Source organism: Urocitellus parryii, chromosome 9 (assembly GCF_045843805.1).
Source record: "Urocitellus parryii isolate mUroPar1 chromosome 9, mUroPar1.hap1, whole genome shotgun sequence".
In the NCBI taxonomy this organism is placed as follows: domain Eukaryota; kingdom Metazoa; phylum Chordata; class Mammalia; order Rodentia; family Sciuridae; genus Urocitellus; species Urocitellus parryii.
Genome location: NC_135539.1, coordinates 11,687,101 through 11,696,078, shown reverse-complemented (window position 1 = coordinate 11,696,078; position 8,978 = coordinate 11,687,101).

Here is an 8,978-nt window from a genome sequence, read left to right as displayed (position 1 = left end):
TTTTTTTTAAAGCAGCTAATGTCTGCCTATTTCTGATGCCCACGTGTTGGCGGTTCTAAACACCATGGGCCACAGAACATTCCAGAAGCCCACCGGGACAGCCTCATTCCGCACCCGCTCCAAGGACACATCTTTAATATCCTTGGGGGGTTGGAGAGGATGGAAATGTTCTGTGGATACAGAAATAAAACAGAAACTAGGATCACAAAGGTCAGGGCCGGGTGCAAATCTGAGCACCACCCCCCGGGGGCCCCTCATGTCCAGATCTGTGCTGCCCACGGACTCCAGCCTCCACCCACCGGAGCCCCGGTCCCATGAGGATGTGTGACCAGGATCTCTTGGGTGGCACCACAGGAAGGAGAGACCCGAAGGGGAACTGGCAACTCCTCGTCATTCTCAGTGGAAGCAGCAGGTAGAGTGACTGGGATTCCACGCAGGTGACTCTGTCAAAATGACCCCAACGGCGACGTGCGATTATCAGGCCCCCAGGGAGATGAGAGCAGATGCACGGGGCTGGTGATCTACCCCGTCAGACCTCCGCTCTCACGGGAGGTCAAGCTGGCCAAGCCTCCGGCCCTGAAGCTGAGCCTGGAGAAGGCAGCAGACCTTGAGGATGGCCCCAGCCACCCAGGCCAGGGAGGACGTCCCTTGAGCTCACGCAGCTCAGAGTTCTTCCCTAAGAGAAAACCCCACCAGGCGCAGCAGCACACACCTGTCATCCCAGCGGCTCTGGAGGCTGAGGCAGGAGGATGGCGAGTTCATAGGGAGGTTCTCATCGACTCAGGGAGACCCTGTCTCTAAATAAAATACAAAACAGGGCTGGGGATGGGGCTCCGTGGTGGAGTGTCCCTGAGTTCAATCCCTGGTGCTTACCCACTCCCCAAAAAAACTAAGGGAAATATCCTTCTCATATCAACTCCAAGAGCCCATCTCAGCCTCTTCTCCAACCTCCACGTTTAATCGCGAGACTCCTGTCGGTGGGTGCTTATGATCAATGACGACTCCCTTGCTCAAGCCCGTGGGGTATCTGCCCACCTGGAAGCCTTGGAAACACCCCTTCCTCGGCTCCCAGTTATCTGCATGGCTGGTCTCCTCAGCTTCTCCAGGTCTTCGCTCAAAATCACCCCCTCACCACCCAACAGAGGCACCCTTCCCACCTTGCCCATCATCTTACCCCGCTTTCTTTATCATTTATCCACAGGTTGGTTTGTTCAGCATCTTCTCTCTGAAAGCTTCAGAAGGGCAGAAACTGTTACTAGTGCATCCCCAGAACCTCGCGGTTTTCAAGGTGGACAGCAGGTGCTAAGGCCCTGAGGTACAAAAGGTCACGACATGCTACAGGAGCAGGAAGGAGGACAGTGTGGCCGGAGGAGAGTGCCAGACAGGAGCAGAGGGAGGTAGGAAGGGGCCAGAGCACAAAGGCCTTTTAAGATCACTACAAGTGACCTGGGCGTTATTCTGAGCACCACTGGGAGAGCTGTCAGCTAGGGCTGGGGCAGGGAAGGTGGACATCCTCTGACGGTGGGTGGTCTGAAGGTGATTCTGACGTCTGCCTCAGCGATAGACAGAACCAGGCAGGAGGTAAAGCACAGGGGCCAGTTACAAAGCCTCCCGGCGGTCCAAGGAGACAGGCTGGTGCCTTAGGTCAAGGGACAGCCCTGAAGATGGACACTGTTGTGAAAGGATCAGGGATGTTTCTCAGCCACTTGCAGATCAGTTGGATGTGGATTGTGGGGGAGAGAAAGGAGACAAGAGGACACTCCGTTTAGGGACCCAGGGATATCTTTTGCAGGTGGCTCTCCACTCTTCCAGCACCGTTGGTTAAGACACTCCCCCTTTCCCGCTGCATGCCCTTGGCCCTGTGTCCAAGGTCAGGGGACCACTCATGGGCGGATTTACCCCTGGGCTCTCTACTCTGTTCCATGGGTCCACATGTCTGTCTTTATGCCCGTGCCACACTGTTTGGGTGACTGTAGCTTCATCGTATACCTAAAAAAAATGGATCGACTCCAAATTTCCAGTTCTATAGAATTTTACAAATACACTCGACCCTGATAATATGGCTTCGCAACTAGCCAAGTAGTTGAACTAACACCCATAAGTACAGAGAGGGAGACAACTAACATCCACTGGTGTTCTCTACGCAAAGTATCAACTCAAACTATCATCCTTTGCTGATGACATGATTCTATACTTCAAGGATCTGGAAAAAAAAAAAAAAACACTAGAAAACTTTTAGAATTAATGGATTCAGCAAAGGAGCAGGATATAAAATCAATACCCACAAATCAAATGCATTTCTATACATCAATGATGAATCCTCTGAAAGAAAAATTAGGGAAACTACCCCATTCATAATATCCTCAAAAAAATACTTGGGAATCAATATAATTTCATTTTTAAAAGACAATTGCAAATATACCACATAACATTAGTGGGCAAAACAAGGCAATTATGTGAATCTCTAAAAACACTAAATGCACAAAAGCAGCCTGTTATCAACATTTACATGATTCCCATAAAAATGATGACAGCCCAAAATGTATTCATTTTTTAAAGAATAGATTTATCAAAATATTATATGTCTCTTAATTGCTCCCGTATATTATTTCTTCCTAGATGGCAGGAAAGTTAAATGTAGGTCTGGTCATCGGCTTAACTAAAGGATCCTTTTTTCATCGGCTTTCATTAAAAGAATCACAATCAGGTCACAAAGACATAGGCAAAATTATTAATTACGTGATTTGAGGTTGAGGATGAAGATTAGTTTGATAAACAGCACAGTTCTGCAGCATGCTCAGGCCTTGTGTGAACTGCTCATGGTAGAAAAGGAATGAACTCTTCAGTGGTGGAAGAACAATAAACTCTGTTTTGGAACCCGTTTTTCAAGACAAAGAAAAGAAAAGTTCTCCAGAAAATCAAGAGCTAACACAGATCCTAAGAAATGCATCTTAAAGTCAGGGAGGCATATGCTTCTGGATAAAACTTTCTTCCCCAACAACAAATAGAAAATAACAACAACAACAAAAAAAAATTGCACTGGGCTCATCCTCACGGCCACAGTCTAAGTTTCCCTGTAGATCACAAATCTGCAAAAAAAAAATACCTTCACCACTGCACACCTCTCCACCCTCCCCTGCCCCCAGCAAAACAATCTTGACAATTTTCTTGGCTGTTCCAAAGCAAATGGGTTCAGATACCAAGAATTCATATTATATTTTAAAATCAGGGAATATAATGCTTCTACCTTTGCTCCTCCTTCTCAAGATTGATTTATCCCTGTGTGGTCTTTTGTAGGTCCATATGAATTTTAGGATTTTTTTTTAAATATTTATGTGAAAAAAAAATGCCTTTGGGATTTGATACTGACTGCATCTGATCCTGACTCCCACATTCCAGATGCGTCTTCTCTGCATGGAATCTGTAGGTCACTCTGGATAACGTGGACATGTTAAACAGTATGAAGTCCTCCCCCTCCATGAACATTGTCTATCTTCCCGTTTGGTTGTATCTTCTTCGATGTCCTTCACCTGTGTTTTGAAGTTTTCATGATACAGTCATTTTTACCTCCTTGGGTTAACCCAAGCATAGGTAAAAAGTCTCAGTGTCGCTAGTCATCAGCATCACTAGACTCAAATCAAACCCATGATGAGATCTCGCCTCACCTAAGTCAGGATGGCTATCCAAAAACACCAAGAGGTGTGTTGGTGAAGTCGTGGAGAAACTGGAACGCTTGCATGCTATTGGTGGAATACAAATGGAAATTCCTCAAAAAATTAAGAGTGGAACTACCCTAGGATCCATTAATCTCATTCCTGGGTATTTATCCAAAAGAATTGCAATCAGTTCTCAAAGAGATGTGATGATAGCCCTGTTCACAACAGCCGAGGTGTGAAAGAACCTGGATGTTGTCCATCAACAGAAGCATGGATACGGCAAAGATGGTGGGAACTTACAAAGGAATATTACTCAGCCTTCAAAATAGGAAATTCTATGGGACTCAGTGGTGAGCACCTGTAATCCCAGTGACTCGGGAGGTGGAGGCAGAAGGATTTTGAGTTCAAAGCCAGCCTCGGTAACTTTAGTGAGGCCCCAAGTAACTTAGCAAGATTCTGTCTCTAAGTAAAAAATTTAAAAGGCTGGGTATGTGGCTCAGTGGTCAAGTAGCCTTCTGGGTTCAATCCCTGGTACCAAAAAAAAAAGAAAGAAAGTTAAAAGAAATTCTGTAATACGTAACAACAAGGATTCAACTTTAAGAAAACTAGGCCAATCCACATAAGGAGGATTACTGCAGGAAGTAGCCAAATTCATAGACTCAAAAATTGAAAGAGTTGCCAGGGATCAGAAGAAAAGAAGACAGGTATTTTACTTACCAGTAAGCATAAAATTTCAGTTAAGCAAGGATCATCCACACGTCATACCTCCAGTCAATGGTACTTTCTTGTACACATAAAAACTTGTTAAAAGTGCCAGGTGTGGTGGTGCATGCACACCTGTAATCCCAGCTACTCAGGAGGCTGAGGCAGGAGGATCACAAATTTGAGGCCAGCCTCAGGAGCTTAGCAAGGCCCTAAAAACTTGATGAGACCCTGCCTCAAAAATTAAACAAATAAATGAACTGGGGGATCGGTTCAATCCCCACTACAAAATACGTTGTTTTAAATTGTTATAAAGGGACATCTCATGTTAAATGTTCTTACCAGAATAAAATAAGATCTTTTCAAAAACTTGTTGTATATGCACGCCTTAGAATCTGCAACAGTGGCCACCAGATCATACACGCCCATGCTCCAAGCTCTGTGTCCCCCATTTACTTGGATGGCAGGCTGATAACAGGAAGAATTTTTACGACAACTGAGATTGCACCTGGCTTATCACCTAGTTTGTCCCCAAACATATTATTCGCTTCTTTGGAGTGAGCAGACACGTCCCCTCTCCCCGTCTCAGGGCATATTTCACGAACACTCGGTTTTGATGAAGTCACACGAGACACGGGGAGCAGCCCGTCCTAAGCCTCAATTTATGAAAGTCAGCTCAGTCAAGAGTCTGGACGGAACCTCCCAGACCTGCCTCATTAATGACACACATTATTGTCCCTCTTCCCCTCACCGAGAGCAGCCTCCAAACCTTGACGTGTTTTCCCAACGATAAAATGCCATAAATGAAGAAGTGTCCCCGAGGGACCCGTGGCAGGAAGAAAGGGAAAGCCAACCAGAAGATAGATGATGTCTCAACTAATTTTATGATTTATCGATCTCCACTTTGCTCATTTTGCAACGCGGGAGAGCTCATTTTTCTGCGGGGCCCACGGTGGTGTCACCCTTGCTAATAGATATGATTACCATCCCCAAAACCGCGTGGGTGAAAATCAGCGCGGCTCTGCGTGCTGCTGACCTCAGCAGTTTGCTTTTATTATGTGTTAGATCTGCTGCGGACCAAAATTGATGCACTTATCCGGGGCTCTGTCGGACAGCCGCGAGCGTTTTTCTCATTTTTCTTCCCAACAAGTTCATCTTTAAGCAAGTGCAGATTCATGGTCTAAATTACGGAGTTGACACCTCATCTGTTTTCGCCGTGGGTCTTCCCACCAGGCAGGTCTTGTGTGTGTGATCGGAAAGGGGATGGAAATGTTACCGCTGTCCAGCGCCAGCCACGCGCTGCCTTGACCTGAGAGATGTCCCTTAGGACACAGCACAACTCCGGTGTCTTCGGATCTCTGTTCCTGTCACGTCCACCCAGATTCTACTGGCCAACGCCAAAATCCTGGGGTCGGCTCCACACACAGCTGGAGGGGAAGGGCATGGGCATCCCCTGCGACGCAGTGCAAATTGTCACACAGGAAGGACCAGGTGACTTCAAACCAGGTTTGAGAGGGATGGAAGAGAACTGGGCATGAGGAGTCGGGGGGAAGGGGGTTACTGAGATGAGGTCAGAGCCCAGCAGGGGCCAGATCTTGTTGGGCTGTGAAGAGAGATGGCGCCTGGGGTCTGTGATTTCAGATGGCCCCTCTCCCTGCTGCGTGAGAAGTTTGTCAGAAGGGGTGCCAAGCTCCAAAGCCCGGGGTCTGTCCCCTGAGCCCTGGCTCAGTGCTTGGTGGCTTATGACGACGCGTGGTGTGGACTTGAGCCTTAGTGTAAAGAAGGAAGGAAGCAGCAGATGGGCAGGGACCTGGGCCGACGCGTGCGGATTTCCAATGTGTCATCTCCAATGGAATCAAGCTGGCGAACAAGAACGACCTCACACAGACACACTGGGCGTCAGGAAGCCACACCCATGATGGACGCATGGGCAGGTGCAGCAGCCCAGCAGGGGGAGGGCAGCGTCCCAGGAGGACAAACATCAGTGGGATACGAGTCCCTGCTTTGGCCCATTGGCCCGAGAGCCAGACTTCTGCAAGGAGGAGAGGCCAGACGGGAGGGTGGGGGATAGGTGAGCACCGGACACACACCAGGCACGGGGATCCGGACTCCCAGCGCAGACCCTCTGAATCACTGCCATTTTGCCACACGGATGTAGAGATCTGTCTGGCAAAGACTGAGTCACATTTGAAAGGTGTGGATTCCCAGACCCACTCGCGCCCTGGACTAGCCTGGAGATTTCTTCACTCTTCCATTTCCACGTAGACACAATGAGAGGTCTTGCAAAACACAAGCAGGTAGATGTGCCGAGGCACATGGCACCTCCCAGACTCCCAGACACGGGCTAGACCAACGGATGAATGTTGAACCCAGCGTGACTGATAACCGTACAAAACTCAGAAACCACTCCAGGGCCCTCAAGAGAACGGCAATCCAATGGACAATGGTGTGTTCCTATCTTGGAATCTCAGGTAGCAATGCAAACATTTCCCATTGGGAAAAAAGTCTTATCGGAAATGTGGAAATAGAGAGAGACCCGGAAGAAAATAAATCTCACCCACCAACCACCCCAAAGACATGGCTGCTATTAGCATTTTGCATTCCACTCTGGTGCTTTCCTAGGGTGAAGGTATTCTCGTGCCCATGTGTATCTATCTGACACAACGGAAATCAGGTCTAATGCGTGAATTTGAATCCTGCTTCTTTCCGCCCCCCCCTTACAATATTTTGAGGTATTTTGCCATATCCATAATTTTTTACAAAGAAGTTTAACGGTGTGAGAAATTGGTACTGATTTCATGAGAGTGGAAAAATTGGAACGCAAAACTACATCTTCAGCGTGACTTCGATGGCAGCAGTCTCCCGCGGGGATGGGCACAGGTGTGGCAGGTACTTCTGTGTGAGCGACCCTTAGGAACCACATCCAGCACTCCCAGCCGCCGACCTGGGACTGTAGGGTTATGGTTGGCGGTCACCTGGTCATTTGTATTTTTCTGCCTCTTGGTGACATACGATGAGCATGGGTCGCTATTGTAATACGGGGAGAAGGTGATGTCTGATGAACCAGGGTCTCCGTGAATGTGAAAGAAAATGGGGGCGAGCTAGCGTCCACCCCTCTGACCCCGTAAACTTGGGGCGGCCACATCTGCATCTCAGGCTCACCTTGACCCTCCAGAGTCCACGCCTTCACCTTGAGCAGGGGCAGAGGTCACGGGGCAGGCTGCAGGCGAGAGTCTGGGAACCCAGAAGGTTTGTCCCACTAGCTTGGGGGGTCGTCCATGAGCGGGCAGATCTGGGGTGTCTGGCCATGCAGAGCACGCAGAAACGGAGACCACTGATTCCAGGCACTGGACAGTCGAGGGCCAAAAGACCAGGCAGCCAAGGACTCCAAGGACAAAGGACACCAAAACTCAAACTCTCAACTCCCCCGACGTCAAGAGCCGTCTTGACTGCCACTGTCCCCAGAGACACTAACGCAGGAGAGGGCCGTGGAAGCCCAGCGTCATGAGGGCACCCTGTGTCTGCATTGGCTCGCTTCAGGGCTCTGTCATTGCCTGGGAAACAGGGACAAGTGCTTCAGTGTGGCACCAAGGGCTTCCCGGGGTCTGTCTCTAGTGACCCGCCTCAGCTCCCCGTCTCCACTCTCTCCCCCCCACACCCCACTGTCCACCACTGCCAGGGTCACTCCTGCCGTCCCCTCTCCCAGAATGCCCACCTTGAGGCTATGTGACCTTGGACCGGTCCCACCCTCCCTCTGGACCCAGTTTTCTCACCAGTAAAATCAGAGGTTGATTGCAGCTGCTTCCAAAGCTTGCTAAAAGGATTCAAGAAGATGAAAACGTACCTCCTCCCATATCTGTTGAAATGCAGCCCAGGGTCTGTCAATCAACGTCGAGAAGTCGGCCATAAACACCACGTTTCCCTCTTTCATAGGATCCATCCCCCTCTCCTTCTCCGAGTCGGCATCTGCCTCTGCCTCCGTCATCCTCTTAGCTTACGGCCCAGCCCTCTTCCAGGCTCAGGACTCACGCACGGCTCCTCTGAATTCAGACAGCATCGTCTTACATCCCAACCCTGCCATCTCTCAGTGGCGTGATCTTGAACAAATCACCCCTCCGGGCCTCAGGTTCCCGCTGTGAGAAGCGAGTTGAAGTTCAACATGGAGAGGTGCCCTGGAGATGATGCACATCAAGCTCGCAGAACAGTGTCCGGCACGTAGAAAGTTCTAGAAGGATGTGTCGTCGCTGCCTTATAAGGGTGACGGTGGAACAGGACTGGGCTTGCCAAGGTCTCATCCAGAGTCCTGGCTCGTAGCCAGCCCTCTGTGAACGTCACGGGTAGGATCTGACATTCGGTGAGCAAGTCCAACACCCCTCTCTCCACCCGCCGAGCAAGCTGACACATGTCAGTCGACCCCCTTTTCAGACCAAGAGCTCCTGTCTTCTTCTCCACTGGGGACCCCTGAGCCAACCCATCATCCCGGCTCCATTCCTGGAGCCCGATGAATCCTCCTCCTGCCACCACAAGGGCCCAGGGGCCAGGTGACATATCGTCTGGCTACTTTGGAGCTACACTGAATCCAGGCTGGAGAACAGCCGCTGGCTTCTTGCACTGCCTCCC